The sequence below is a fragment of the Nannospalax galili genome, unplaced genomic scaffold, assembly GCF_000622305.1.
Source record: "Nannospalax galili isolate Female #2095 unplaced genomic scaffold, S.galili_v1.0 scaffold443, whole genome shotgun sequence".
Taxonomy (NCBI): Eukaryota; Metazoa; Chordata; class Mammalia; order Rodentia; family Spalacidae; genus Nannospalax; species Nannospalax galili.
The window spans coordinates 4,440,270-4,454,947 of NW_008352479.1; the positions used below are offsets into that span (position 1 = coordinate 4,440,270).

The window sequence follows — 14,678 nt, forward strand, 5'->3', positions numbered from 1 at the left end:
TTGTTTCCTTTTCCCCTACACTACGTACACAACCGAAAAACAAAAACTGCTGCGTTTTAGCCCTGGAGGAAACAAACTTTTCTAAACCTTCCTTGCTAAGGAAAACCATTTAAAAGGTTGGGGTGAAGTGAACTTAATTAAAATGAATCACTTTCAAATACAAACTGTGCCAAAGGGCCAGAAATTAATCTTGGGACCTCTAGTTATGATTTATGCTGCAGAAAATAATCCAGAACAAGGCAGTGTGAAGCAAGCTTGGCACTTAAGGAAAGGTTTTAGGACTGGAGAAATGGCTCAACCGTTAAGAGCACTGGCTGCTCTTGCAGAGGAGTTGGGGTTGGTTCCCAGCACACACATGGCAGCTAACAACTGTTGGTAGCTCCAGTTCCAGGGGCTTTGACACCCTCTTCTCTCCTAAGGGGACATTGCACAACACAGGTGCGCTTACATACTGATAGGTAGTAAGTAGCCAGATAACAAACGCTTAGAGTTGATTGGGAAAAAGCACCAAGACACAGATAAAACTCTCAGTGAGATAGTTTTATTTCACACTGGACATGTTCCCTTCAGGGAAGGGAAAATGTCAGCCCACAGATTGTGAGCTGGGGCTTATATAAGGGGGCTTCAGGGTGCAGAAGGTGGGAAGTCCTTTGGGAAAAATTGAGGGGGGGAGCAGGAAAAGCTGGGCTTGTAAACCCGGCTCCATTCAAAGACTCAGTTCCCTTTTCTCAGGGGCTTAAGAAATCCGAAGTCTGTTGGAGAAGGGGAGGGCTGCTGCAGTTAGAAACCCTAATATTCTAGCCTTTTGTGTTATAGGATAAGGGGCACAGTTGTCATCTTGCTACTTCCTGCTGGACAAGGTTGACGTGGGGGGGAGGCTGGATTAGGGGTCCACTAGACAGCAGGGGTTCTCCGTGCATCTGAACAGGGTCCATGATGGTTGGCAGGCATTCGTATACATGTAGAGGGAAGGAAAGTAACAACTGATTAAAATTAGTATGTGTTAGCTTTTGGATTTGGTCCTGAAAATATCTGAGGAGGCAAGGAGCAATGGTTAGCACCAAAGTGATGGAAAGCAGGGACCCAGTAAGGGCAGAAGCCAAGGAGTTAATCCTGTAAAAATATCCCATTGAGATGACTGTTGGTATTGGGAATTTTTTTTTTTTTTTTTTTGTCTTTTTGAGACAGGGTCTCCAGCTGTCCTGGAAATCACTATGTAGACCAGTCTGGCCTCAAACTCACAAAGATCTGCCTGCCTCTGCCTCCCAAGTGCTGGGATTAAAGGCATGCACCACCATGCCTGGCGGTACTGGGAATTTTTAAGTGAAAGATTTTTTGCTACCTGTTTTACGTCGTTTTATATCATGTTCGACCTTACCAGATTGGTTGATAAAATAGCAGCATTCTTCACCAAAAAAATACAGGTTCCCCCTTTTTCTGCAGTTAATAGATCCAGGGCTCACCTTTTCTGGAGAGCAACTTCAGCTAGGGGAACCCGCAGATAGGTGTGATCTCCAGGTTGAAGTGGGTGGTCATTCTGGCCCTTAGAAGCCTGAGGAATAATCCAGTCAGCATGTTCCCTGAGACGTTTTCTTAGAAGGATGAAGGCAGGTAAATAGTCATGCACAGGGGAGGGATGCTAGAGTAGGAGGTGGTTGAGAAGGAACGGTCTCCCATACATAAGTTCAAAAGGACTGAGGAAGAAGGAGCCCTTGGGATGGCTCTCAGTTTTGTAAGGGCAAGGGACAGAAGAGTCACCCAGGATTGGTGTAACTAGAGAGAGTTTAGTAAGGTGGTCCTTAAGAAGGGAGTTAGCTCATTCCACCTTCCCTGAGGATTGATGGTGGTAGGGGATGAGTAACCTCCAGGTTATTCCCAGGGACTGAGAGCCTGCCTGAGTTACTTTGGAGATAAAGCCCTACCATTATCTGATTGGAGGGTGAGGGGAAGACCTAAATGAGGAAGAATATTTTGAATTAAACAGCCACGATATCTGCTGTTTCACCTGTTATGGGAAAAGCCACCCATCCTGAAAATGTATCTACCCATGCCAGGAGATACTTAAGTTTTTTGTGAGTAGGCATGTGAGTAAAGTCTGTCTGCCAGTCTACTCCTGGAAGGACTCCCCAGTGCTAGTGAGATTTGAAAGCTGGAGGAGAGGGGCCTCTGCCCTGTGGGGAAACAGCAGCACAGGTAGAGCATTGCCTTGTGACTTCTGTAAGAAGCATAAAAAGTTTGGGGCAATAGATGAGGGGCTCCAGGAACTTGTAGAACAAGCACCTATGTGAAAAACATTATGTAAATGGGTTAAGATAGAGGAGGCTTGTCCCTCAGGCAGTCAATACTTGTCTGATAGAAGCAACCATCCCTCTGGCCCTCGGTGGCCCCTTTGTCCAGAAGGCTCCTGCATTGTTGTGCAGGACAGGAGGGGGACATTCCTGTTGGTGCCAAGAAGTGTAAGCCATCAGAAGTGGGGAGGGTCATACTGGCTTCCTTAGCTGTCGTCTGCTAGGTCATTGCCTCTAGCTATGGGATTGGTGAGAGGCTGATGCCCCCTACAGTGGATCATAGCCACTTTAGTCTGGAGGTAGGAAGATTCCAGGAGTTTAAAATCAAAGGGCCATTGGTTATGGGGGTTCCCTTGGTTGTTAGGAGACCCCTTTCCTTCCATACTGAGGAATGGTGATGGAGTATGTGGAAGGCATACTTAGAGTCTGTAAAAATATTAACCATCTGTCCCTTGGCTAAAATCAGGGCCCTGGTGAGTGCCACAAGTTCAGCTTTTTGTGACGTGGTTCCAAGTGGCAGGGGTTCTGACTCGATGACATTGGTGAGAGACACTATGGCATACCCCGCCCTGTGAGACCCAGTCAGGGTGAGAGATGAACTCCCATCCACAAACCAAGTCAGGGTCAGGTTTGGCAAGGTATCTGGGGAGATTGGGGATCCTGGTAGGAGAGTTTCTGAAGAGTTTCCAGGCACGAGTGAGTGAGCAGTTCGCTGGAAGGGAGGAGGGAAGCCGGATTTAGAGGAGGGCAGTAATCAAGGGAGAGTGAGGGGTTTTCAAGAAACATAACATGAAAGAGTTGTAGTTTAGAGGGAGCTAGATTGGCAAGAGACATGTGGGTTAGTAAATCCTTAAGGTGGTGGGGGGAAATTAAGCTTCAGTCCCTCCTGAGCCAGGAGCACTGCAGTGGCCAGAGCCCCGAGACATGGTTGCCATCCCCAGATGGTGATATCCAGCTGTTTAGAGAGATAAGGTACTGCGGCAAAAGTGGGACCCCTCATCTGTCCCAAAACCCCTAATGCCTGGTCCTTATTTTCAGTTGTGTAGAGAAGAAACGGACATTCCAGGTTGGGGAGAGCCAGAGTCAGTGCCTTTAAGAGTGCTTCCCGGGTAGTGTGGAATGCTGCTGTAACAGGCCCTAAGGGGTCAAGGGGCTCAGAGGAGCTTCCTTTTGAAGCTTCATAGAGTGGCTTTGCCAAGAGGGCAAAATTAGGAATCCAGGTGCACAGGTACCCTGCAATGTCTAGGAGAGATAGAATTTCCTCCTTGGTTGTGGGAGGCTTTAAAGACCTTAGGTAATTTGTTCTATCTTTAGTTAAACAGTGGGATGTAGGTGTGAGAAGGAACCCCAAGTACTTGAGGGAGAGAAAGCTGTGCCTTAGCTGAAGATACCCTATATCCTTGTCCCCCAGAAAATTAAGGAGTTTGATTGTGTGAATCTTGGAGACTAAGAGAGATGTCTCCTGTACCTGGTATGCAGCTATTGATTTGGCAAATGCTTTCTTCTTGATACCAGTTCATAAGGACCACCAGAAGCAATTTGCTTTCAGCTGGCAAGGCCAACAGTATACCTTTACTGTCCTGCTTCAAGGGTATATTAACTCTCCAGCATTATCGGATGCTCTCTGACAGGTATGGCACAGGGGGAGAGGCCAGGACCAGCCTGAGTCCCTCTCAGGGGCTGAGCGGGATGGTGAGTGTCGGCAACTCAAAAACCACACCGAGTCAGGAGTCTTGTCAAGGCAGGAACTCACTTTATTGCATCAGGCATCAACTTATATAGTTTAAGCAAAAGGGGTGTGGAAAAGGGGTGGGTATAGGAATTGGTCATCTGGAGTGAAAACTGTGGGCCACTGGGAATTTACTACGCCAGTTGTTACTGGGCAGAGGCAATCTTAGATAGGGCTCTGCTGAGTCACCTCCACGCAGAAGTGACAGGCCAGAGACAGGTCGCTAAACTTTAGCCTGGCTTAGGAAAGTACTACAGGCCACACTGTCCTCAATGCCAAGCATTCAAGGGTCCCGGAGGCCCAACATATTCCCCCTTTTGTTTTTGTAATGTGGCAGGAAGAACATAGCCCCTGTCTTAGGTTGTCCCCCTCTGGGGATCTTACCCATCATTGGGTGCTATGGACTGGATCCGCTGGAACACCTCTTCATGTCCTGTCTTAGGTAGCCTCTCCTCAGGTTCTGAAGTTGCCTGTCCTCGGGTACCCATGATTACCCTCATGGCCCCTGTCTTAGGTACATCAGTCTGGGAGGGTCTTACCCGTCATTGGCTACATGGAGGGCAGGGGTCTGGCAGTCGTACGAGGATGACCAATCGTAAGAGCCTGGCTCCTGATCAGCTAGCCTGTGATAATGAACCTTGACCTGATGTAACTTGATTGCCTCTATTCTCTGGTGAACAAATCTCGTAAATTTATTAGATATCCAGGGCCTGACAGTAAGGATAAGGAGAAGTGTGAGGAGGGGGCCAAGTAGGGGGAGGAGGTAGGGCAAGAGACTATGTAAGCCAGTCCAGAGGGCATTTTCTTGAAACTCTCACCTCCTCTTTTTTAGATCTTTTTGGAATTTTTTAATCTTATCCTGGGTGATCCTGGATCTGTTGGTATAAAAGCAGCATTTTTTTCTGTAAAAATAAACGATACCTCCCCTTTTGGCTGTTAGTAGATTTAATCTCCTTTTATTCTGTAACATCACCTCAGCCTGTGGAAGAGCTCCAGTAACAAGCCAGATCTTGATTTAGGTAGGCCAGTGTCCTGCCTTGGGTTAGGTTGGTGTCTCTAGGGGAGAAGTGGGAAGGCGATCATATTGAACTCTTAACATCATTAGTTGTATTTTATTTGTTTTATGAAATTTATAAGCCTATTAACTGCACAGGGTCCTATAGTGCAGAGAAGTATAAGGATTATGAGAGGCCCCACCAGAGTAGAAATAAGGGTAGTGAGGCATGGTGAGGCAGTGAACCACTGTTGGTACCAGGACTCCTGTTCTCGCTGACGCCTGTTTAAGTCCTCTCTTAATTTATCAAGATTATCCATAACCACTCCTGAATTATCAGCATAGAAACAGCATTCTTTTCCGAGGGCTTTGCATACACCACCTTGCTGGAGGAACAGGAGATCGAGCCCCCTCCTGTTTTGTAAAGTTACTTGGGCTAAAGAGGAAAGCAACTCCTGGAGATACCTAACAGCTGTCTCAACTTTATCTAGGCTAGCATCCATATTTTTTCTTATCTGTTGGAGGCCTTTTTGTGCCATTATTAAGGATGTAACTCCAAGGGCCGTCACCCCAGCTCCAAGGCCCACAAGTGTGGAAACCACAACCGTGGAAAACAACTCTCTCTTTTGTATATGTCTCTCCCAGCCATGCATTTCCTCAGCAGAATGATAAATGACATAAGGGAAGAGGAAGACCAGGGCACATACGTCCCCCCCTGATTGTCGCAACATTGCAAGAGAAAGGCAAGGTGTCAAACCTGAATTTTGGCACAGCCAATAATATGAAGGCTCAGTAGGGACTATCCAGTTACCCCCCTGTTAAAGTGATGTTTTGACAGCGCCCCAGGAGTGTCCACCAGGGTGCCCATGGGTAACACAGGTCATATTTTTGTCATGTTTAAGAGGCAGGGTGAGCCCGCCAATTTTCGTGCTGATCCCGCCCCATCAGCATTGATCACTGTGAGTAGTGTTCGTGAAGTTTCTCATTGCCCCCACGGCCTCCACCATTGGAGAGCTGGCGTCTAGGCACAGCCAGCATGGGTCAACAAGTTTAGGTCTAGAGGCATTGAGAAAAGTATAAGCAAGCTGTACTGCCTGATGAATGTCTTCATGCTTGGTCCCACTTAAGCCCGGGCCAGGGTTACCAGGCACAGATGCTTTTGACGCCAGGGTATTACTGGCGGGCATTGGACTAGTAGCGACGTGTAGGGGTAGTGGGCCTTGGCAGTGGAAACTGAGCCGGACCCACCGTCTCCTGGTAAGGCAGGGGTTTGACAACCTTCCTGATCATTAGTAGGAGGCTGGGGTCATATCCTGAGACATAGAGTCTTAACCCAAACATCTTTCCAGCTTCCCATTCTCCTTCCTTTCTTCCCTGTCTGTAAAGCTGATCTGTATGGGGTTACAACGATAATTTGCACATCACCCATATAATGGGTTTGTAGACAGTTGTTGTTGCTTGACCCTACTAACTCGGATGGGTCTTTTACCCTCAATCCAGTACCCTGTCCCCCTGCTCTCACAGCCCCAGCTTGTACAATAAAAGGCACCCCCCACACCACAAATACGCAATTGCGATGCAGTTCTTTTGGGCCCAGGACAGACATAGAATGTTGTCAACAGCAACGCATGTCTTTTAAGGATATGCGAGCAGCCAGGAGAGTTAGGGGATCCCACGAGTGGCAGGGTGCATCCCTTCCCGCTGTCTCCACATTCCGGCCTGGTTTTCCCTTGGCCTACTCGTCCAGTGGCAAGATCATAGAGATCAAATTGCAGGTCCGGCCACCACGTAAAAGGGGGCGTTATCTGAGTAGTTTTATTGATGGCATCTGATGTGGCCACATTGATCACCAACCAGGTGACCTTCTGGGGTTGATGTGGATTGTCTAGCCCATAGGCTTGACTCCTCATTTGTAGACAGTTTAGGGTGAGGGCCAGCATCAGGAGGATTTTGCACTCCATTTTCTGCAAGAGAGAGAGAGAGAAAAAGGCCCATTCAAGGGCATTTATCCCCTGCTTTACATGTTTAACCTTTTGCTTTTGTTGGCATTTGTTAATCGTGAAGTTGTGCCATCATAGTATTTTATTGGTCATCTTTGTCCCGTTCATCGTCCTGTGAGGGAAAATATTTAATGTCTCTTGCAGGTACCCAGAAGGGCCTCTTTTCATTTTCGGGAAATACACACCCAAACCCTCTTCCTGCTGTAAGAAGCAGGTCTGGTCCCCACCAGGCTCCAGTGAGCAGGTCTCTCCATTTGACCAGAATGGAGCTGTAGCTGGTAGATGAGGACCAATGTTTTTGGAAGGGAGACAAATACTTGTCTTCTTTGGAAAAATTTAGTATATTTAAGGTAAATAAGGCCTTTTTTAGTTGATCATGTAGGGGCAGGGACTCCCCCTTTTGTTTTTGTAACTGAGTCTTAAGGGTTTGGTTGAAGCCTTTAACAATGGCTTGTCCCTGAGGGTTATAAGGAATGCCCATGGAGTGTGAAATCTTCCATGTTGGAAGGAACTCTGAGAAAGGCTTGCTTACAAAGCATGGGGCATTATCTGTTTTAATTTGATCAGGCAGTCCAAGGGTGGCGAAACGTTGGAGCATGTGACTGATTGTATGTTTGGCCTTTTCCTTGGTGTGTGCTGTTGCCCAGCAGGCACGTGAGAAGGAATCAACTGATGGGAAGATATATTTGAGTTTTCCAAAAGGGGCATAGTGAGTGACATCAATTTGCCAGAGGTTGTTAAGCCAAAGGCCTCTGGGGTTGGTACCTGAATTTTGAAGAGGGGGTCCTGAAAGAAAGGTTGGCAAGATCAACAGGTGCGTACAATTTTTTTTTTTAGGTCTTTGACTGTCACATGGGGATATTTATGTCTAAGCCCTCTCCAACTGACGTGTCAATTGATGAAATTGGGTCGCCTCAGCGACTGTGTGACACTGATGTGAAGAGGCCAGCTGATTAGCTATTTTATTTTTCTCTGATAGAAACCCTGGCAAATTTTGGTGGCCTCTAAGATGTTGGAGAAATATTGGATTTACCCTAAGTTTAAGTAGAGTATGGGCCTGAATCATCAGAGGAGATAATGGGGTTGGAGTCTAATCTAATATGGGCCTCCACTAGGTTGGGCAGTAAATTAACCACATACAGGCTGTCTGAGAACAGGTTGAAGGGGTCTGATATGGAGTCTAATGTCATGACAATGGCAAAGAGTTCTTTAAACTGTGGCAACCCTTTAACTTGGTGAGAGATTGATTTAATAGACATGGGAGTTTGTCCCTGTTCCAGGGCCGGGTAGATGACCAAAGAGGCTCCTAGACGTCCCCCATCAGTAAATACAGTTAGGAATTTAGGGTCAGGTTGAGAAAGAAAAAGTCTGGGGGGCTCCCACTCCAACCTTGAGAAGGAGCTTATCCACTTATAAGGACCATAGTGGCAGTCAATCTTGCCAAGAAATTTCTCTAGAGCCAAGCCAATTCTCTCATTATTTTTTTGAAGCCAGGTAAAATTTGTCAATCTACAGGGAGTGATAATGGAATGGGACTCAATACCAAACAACTGGACTGCTGTGTCCCTACCCTTGATAATGCAGTTGGCAATTTGGCTGGTCATGGGATAAACTCGAGGGGCTCTGCTTCCAATGAAAAGATAAAGAGACATTGGGGTGTCAGGATTGAACCTTTTTAAAGTGGCCTCATTTATGGACTGTTGGACTTTGGCTAGAATTTGTTGGCACTGAGGTGGTAAAACCACTCTGGAGGCTAAGTCAAGGCCCCACAAGAGATCAAATAATGCAATTAACTCTTCAGTAGAGATGGGTATCCAGGGCCTCAGCCAATTAATTTCCCCTAGTAATTTTTGGAGTTGGGCTAGATTATAATTGTCCTGAATGGTGAGCTGAAGCTTTATGGGGGAAACAGTGTCCATAGATAAGGTGGTACCTAGTATCTTGAAAGGAAGGATACTCTGAATTTTATTGGGGGCACCTTAAAGTTGTTTTCCTGAAGAATAGCGAGACAGAGTTTAGCTCGTGGAGACTGGAAGGCTCGGGGCTTCCCAGAATTATATCATCCATATAAATATAAAATAAAACATCCGGCCGCCCCATCAGTGAGGCGAAAATGTGGGCTAGGTAATACTGGCAAATGGGGGGACTGTTGGCCATACCCTGAGGCAGGACAGTCCATTCAAATCTTAAATCCGGCCTACGAAAATTGGTTGAGGGTATGGAGAATGCAAATTTTTTTGTATCTTCAGGGTGGAGGGGAATTGAGAAAAAGCAGTCCTTAATATCAATAATAGTTAAGTGGTATGTTTTGGGGATTGCTGGAATCCAGGGGAGCCCCCTCTGGGGGGTCCCTGAAGGTATCATTCTCTCATTAATTTTTCTAAGATCTTGTAATAGTCTCCAGGAGCCGTTGGCTTTTTTAATGATAAACACAGGAGAATTCCAGGGGCTTGTTGATGGCCTTACATGCCCCAGATCTAATTGCTGTTTGACCAGTTGATAAAGGTGTTGAAGCTTTTGTGAAGGGAGAGGCCACTGCTCAACCCTTACTGGGTCCCCAGGTGTCCACTGAATTTGGATTACCGATTGGCAAGCAGTGGCCCTTAGAATTGGGGGTGAACCTGAGAGTGTCTTTGAGGTGCTCAAAGTAGGGGTCGTCCCTATAGTTGGGGTGGCTTATCTGGCCCTCTCTGAACTGTTGTTCGTATTCTTCTGTGTCTAGGAGATCATTATAGAAGGCCTTATGGTCAGTAGTGATAAAAGCCTCAGCCTCACCCAGAATGTCCTGACCTAAAAGGTTGGCAGTTAGGCCAGAGACCACAAGAGGGTGCACCTCTCCATGACTCCTGTTGGGATCTACCCAGGGTAGCCAAGTAGCAATCTCCCACGACATAGACTGCCCACTCACACCCAGTAAGGATGGACTGGGCACCAGTTGCCAGGGGTGTGGGACAAAGAGGGGAGGTCCTCTGTGGCCTTTTGATTGATTTCTGATATTGGGGACTCCATGGGACCCTCATCTAGTTTTCACCAGGCAGCTAATCCTATAGCCTGAACTTGGTTTTAGTGTTTGGCCAAACAGAGTTATTATCTAGTTTGTAGTGAGGCACAAGAATTTTAGGCATTTTGCCCTGATTGTGCCTGACAGTTTTAGTTGCTTTAAGGATTTAAGAAGACAAGCAAGAGGCATGAGAGCTTGAGACTTTGAATGCTTGGTTCCCATAGCAATGGATTACGTGGACACCAAAGAGGAGTTAAAGGCCTCAGCAGGCAGGTAGGGGAACAAAGAGGATTTTTGCCCTGAGGGAACAGAGGCGGAGTCAGGAGTCAGAGCGGGAAGGAGTAGCATACAGGGGGGAGAGAGGGGGGGAGGGAGGGAGGAGAAAACAGGAAGAGAAAGGTTTGGCTTAGGTCACGTAAAAATGAGAACGAGAAGAATCAGACAACAAAAGAAAAGCATCCTTTTCTCCTGCTGTGGATTCGAGTTAAATTCCGGAACCCCAGGGCAGCGTCCTGGGGAGGGGAAATATGAGCGTGTGTTGTGCATGTCACTGCCAGTGAGCACAGCGTCCTGTAATCAAAGGCAGGGCGGGACCTCCCACACACCCGGTGTGCTTTCGAGCAAGTAAAATGAGGAGAGGTTCTTTAACGTGGTGCATGACCAGCCAGTAGATGGAGCCAAAGTACAAGGAAACGAGGTAGTGGGCCCGGAGGCGGAGATGGACTGTGGACTGGGAGAGCAGGGGGAAGCAGGAAAAGCAGAGTATTTTTTTGTCCTCTTAAGATAAAGGAAAAGCTGCTGTGCCAAACAGCTCCTAAAATCCCTGGTTAACAGGTAGAATCTGCTTATCTTGTCTTTGGAGATCAGAGGAAAGTCAGGCTGCTTCTTAGCAGAGTCTGTTTCCCTTGACTTTAAAGGCCAAGGTGCTTATCAGCTCAGTTTTTTTTTTTGTACGGGGGAGGGGCAGAGGGAGTCCAGAATGGGTTGGTCTGAGAGTCTGCCTGAGTGGGGCCCTTGCAGGGCCAAGGGGCACTCCCAAAAGGATCGAGGGAGGGGTAGAAGGGTTCAGGACGGTCCGGTGGATCCGTATGGCCTGGGGGCCTAGGATCAGGCTTTGGGCTTGGTGGCATCTCCTGGACCAGGTCAGCAGCCTTGGCCGGGGCCCCCACTGCTTTTGATTTTGGAGGGTGGGGAGGGAAGCAGCCTTTTAAGGCTGACACTGTGGGGAGCGCTCCCAGAGGGGGGATCTCCCCTTTTTCTACCTGGGCCCATCTGATCAACTTTTCAACTCTATCCCAAGTATCCCAATCAAAGAGATTGCTCTCTGGAAGCCAGGGTGCGATCTTTAGCAAGCATCCCCTTGCCTAGAGAGCTTGGCTGTCTGAGAGGTCAAGGCCCCTGCTTTTGAACAGGACCCTGAGGGAATCTAAAGAGGGGTCAGGCTTAGAACTGGACTTCCCCATAATTTATGGCGGTACACTCACCTGCAGACCGATTGGCCCGTCAGCGAACTTTGTGATAGCTTCCTCACACGGGGCACCAGTCTGTCGGAAGCTCTCTGACAGGTACGGCACAGGGGGAGAGTCCAGGATCAGCCTGGGTCCCTCTCTTAGAGGCTGAGCGGGATGGTGAGTGTCGGCAACTCAAAAACCACACCGAGTCGGGAGTCTTGTCGAGGCAGGAACTAATTTTATTGCATCAGGCATCAACTTATATAGTTTAAGCAAAAGGGGTGTGGAAAAGGGGGTGGGTATAGGAATTTGTCATCTGGAGCGAAGACTGTGGGCCACTGGGAATTTATTATGCCAGTTGTTACTGGGAAGAGGCAATCATAGATAGGGCTCTGCTGAGTCACCTCCACGCAGAAGTGACAGGCCAGAGACAGGTCACTAAACTTTAGCCTGGCTTAGGAAAGTACTACAGGCCACACTGTCTTCAATGCCAAGCATTCAAGGGTCCCAGAGGCCCAACACAGCATTGTGCCATAACTTGGTTTGAAGGGCTCTTGATTGCCTGATTCTTCCACAAAATATCACACTGGTCCACTATATTGATGATGTTATGCTGATTGGATCCAGTGAGCAGGAGGTAGCAGACAATCTGGACTTGTTGGTTAAGCATATGCACATGAGAGGATGGGAAATAAATCCAACCAAAATTCAAGGGCCTTCTACCTCAGTGAAATTTCTAGGAGTTCAGTGGTGTGGAGCATGTATAGACATTCCTTCTAAGGTGAAGAATAAGTTGTTGCTTGGCCCTTCCCTCCAACAAGAAAGAAGCACAATGCCTGGTGGGCCTGTTTGGATTCTGGAGGCAGCACATTCCTCAACTGGGTGTGTTACTATGACCCATATATCAAGTGACTTGGAAGGCCTTTGAGTGGGGCCTGGAACAGGAAAGGGCCCTTCAACAGGTCCAGGCTGCTGTACAAGCTGCTGCTCCTTGGGCCATACGATTCAGCAGATCTGATGGTGCTTGAGGTATCAGTGGCAGATAAAGATGCTGTTTGGAGTCTCTGGCAGGCCCCCATAGAGGAATTGCAGCGGAGGCCAGTGGGATTTTGGAGTAAGGCTTTAACTTCATCTGTGGACAACTATTCTCCCTTGGAGAGACAGCTCTTAGCCTGCTATTGGGCCTTAGTGGAAACTGAACCACCAAGCCAAAGTAGGCCGTGCACAGCAACAATCCATTGTCAAATGGAAGTGGTATATATGTGATCGGGCTCAAGCAGGCCCAGAGGGCACAAGCACCAGTGGGATTTTGGAGTAAGGCTTTAACTTCATCTGTGGACAACTATTCTCCCTTGGAGAGACAGCTCTTAGCCTGCTATTGGGCCTTAGTGGAAACTGAACCACCAAGCCAAAGTAGGCCGTGCACAGCAACAATCCATTGTCAAATGGAAGTGGTATATATGTGATCGGGCTCAAGCAGGCCCAGAGGGCACAAGCAAGTTACATGAAGAAGTTGCCCAAATGCCTATGGTTCCTACTCCTGTTATGATGCCTCCTGTTCTCAAGCATGCACCTATGGCTTCATGGGGTGTGCCCTATGATCGGTTGACTGAGGAAGAGAAGACTAGGGCTTAGTTTACAGATGGTTCTGCACGCTGAGCAGGCACTACTCAGAAGTGGACAGCTGCAGCATTACAGCCAATTTCTGGAACAACCCTGAAGGACACTGGGGAAGGAAAGTCTTCACAGTGGATAGAACTTCAGGCAGTGCATATGGTCATGCACTTTGCTTGGAAGGAGAAATGGCCAGAAGTGCAATTATATACTGATTCATGGGCTGTAGCCAGTGGGTTGTCTGGATGGTCAGGGACTTGGAAGGAGCATGATTGGAAAATTGGTGAGAAAGACATTTGGGGAAGAAGAAGTATGTGGATAGATCTCTCCAAATGGGCAAAGGATGTGAACATACTTGTGTCTCATGTAAATGCTCATCAAAAAGTGGCTTCAGCAGAAGATGAGTTCAATAATCAAGTAGATCGGATGACCCGCTCTGTGGATTGTCAGCCTCTTTCTTCAGCTATCCCTGTCATTGCTCAATGGGCCCATGAACAAAGTGGCCATGGTGGCAGAGATGGAGGTTATGCATGGGCTCGACAGCATGGACTCCCACTCACGAAAGCTGACCTGGCTACAGCTGCTGCTGAGTGCCAGATCTGCCAACAGCAGAGACCAATACTGAGCCGCCAATATGGCACCGTTCCCTGTGGCAACCAGCCTGCAACCTGGTGGCAGGTTGACTACATTGGACCACTTCCATCTTGGAGGGGACAGTGTTTTGTCCTTACAGGAATAGACAGTTATTCTGGTTATGGATTTGCCTTTCCTGCACATAATGCTTCTGCCAAAACTACTATCCAGGGACTTACAGAATGCCTTATCCACCATCATGGTATTCCGCACAGCATCACTTCTGACCAAGGAGCTCACTTCATAGCCAAAGAAGTGCGACAGTGGGCCCATGGTCATGGAATCCACTGGTCTTACCATGTTCCCCCACCATCCTGAAGCAGCTGGCTTGATAGAACGATGGAATGGCCTCTTAAAGACGTAGTTACAGAGCCAATTAGATGGCAGTAGCCTGGAGGGCTGGGGCAGGGTCCTCCAGAAGGCAGTATATGCTTTGAATCAGTGTCCAATATATGGTACAGTTTTGCCTATAGCCAGGATTTATGGGTCCAGGAATCAAGAGGTGGAAGTGGGAATGATTCCACTCACTATCACCCCTGGTGACCCACTATGAAAATTTTTGCTTCCTGTACCCTCCACTTTGCACTCTACTGGCTTGGATGTTTTTGTTCCAGAGGGGGGGGGGCTTCTGCCAGGACAGACAACAAACATTCCATTGAACTGGAAGCTAAGACTTCCCCCTGGACACTTTGGGCTTCTGATGCCCTTAAGTCAGCAGGCTGAGAAAGGAATAACAATATTAGGAGGGGTAATTGGCCCAGACTACCAGGGGGAAATTGGATTGGTTCTCCACAATGGAGGTAATAAAGATTATATCTAGAAGGCAGAAAATTCCTTAGGGCAACTTTTGGTGTTACCATGTCCAGTGATTAAGGTCAATGGGAAACTGCAACAACCCAATCCAGACAGGACAACAAATGGCCCAGACCCTTCAAGGATGAAAGTATGGGTCACTCCTCCAGGGAAGG

The 14,678-nt window shown here is 47.8% G+C and overlaps 1 protein-coding gene across 5 annotated transcripts in view; it reads left to right on the plus strand.

Annotated features, from left to right (window-relative positions):
* The window catches only part of Tcaim (T cell activation inhibitor, mitochondrial), a 135,072-nt gene that overhangs the window by 73,607 nt on the left and 46,787 nt on the right, over positions 1 to 14,678 (plus strand). Inside the window, exon 1 of one of the 5 annotated variants that reach the window (XM_029554279.1) lies at positions 10,818 to 10,846. The exons of 3 other annotated variants lie outside the window; for them this stretch is intronic. The gene's annotated coding sequence lies outside the window, so the exon portion shown is untranslated. One more of the 5 variants, XM_029554277.1, reaches the window with a different exon arrangement.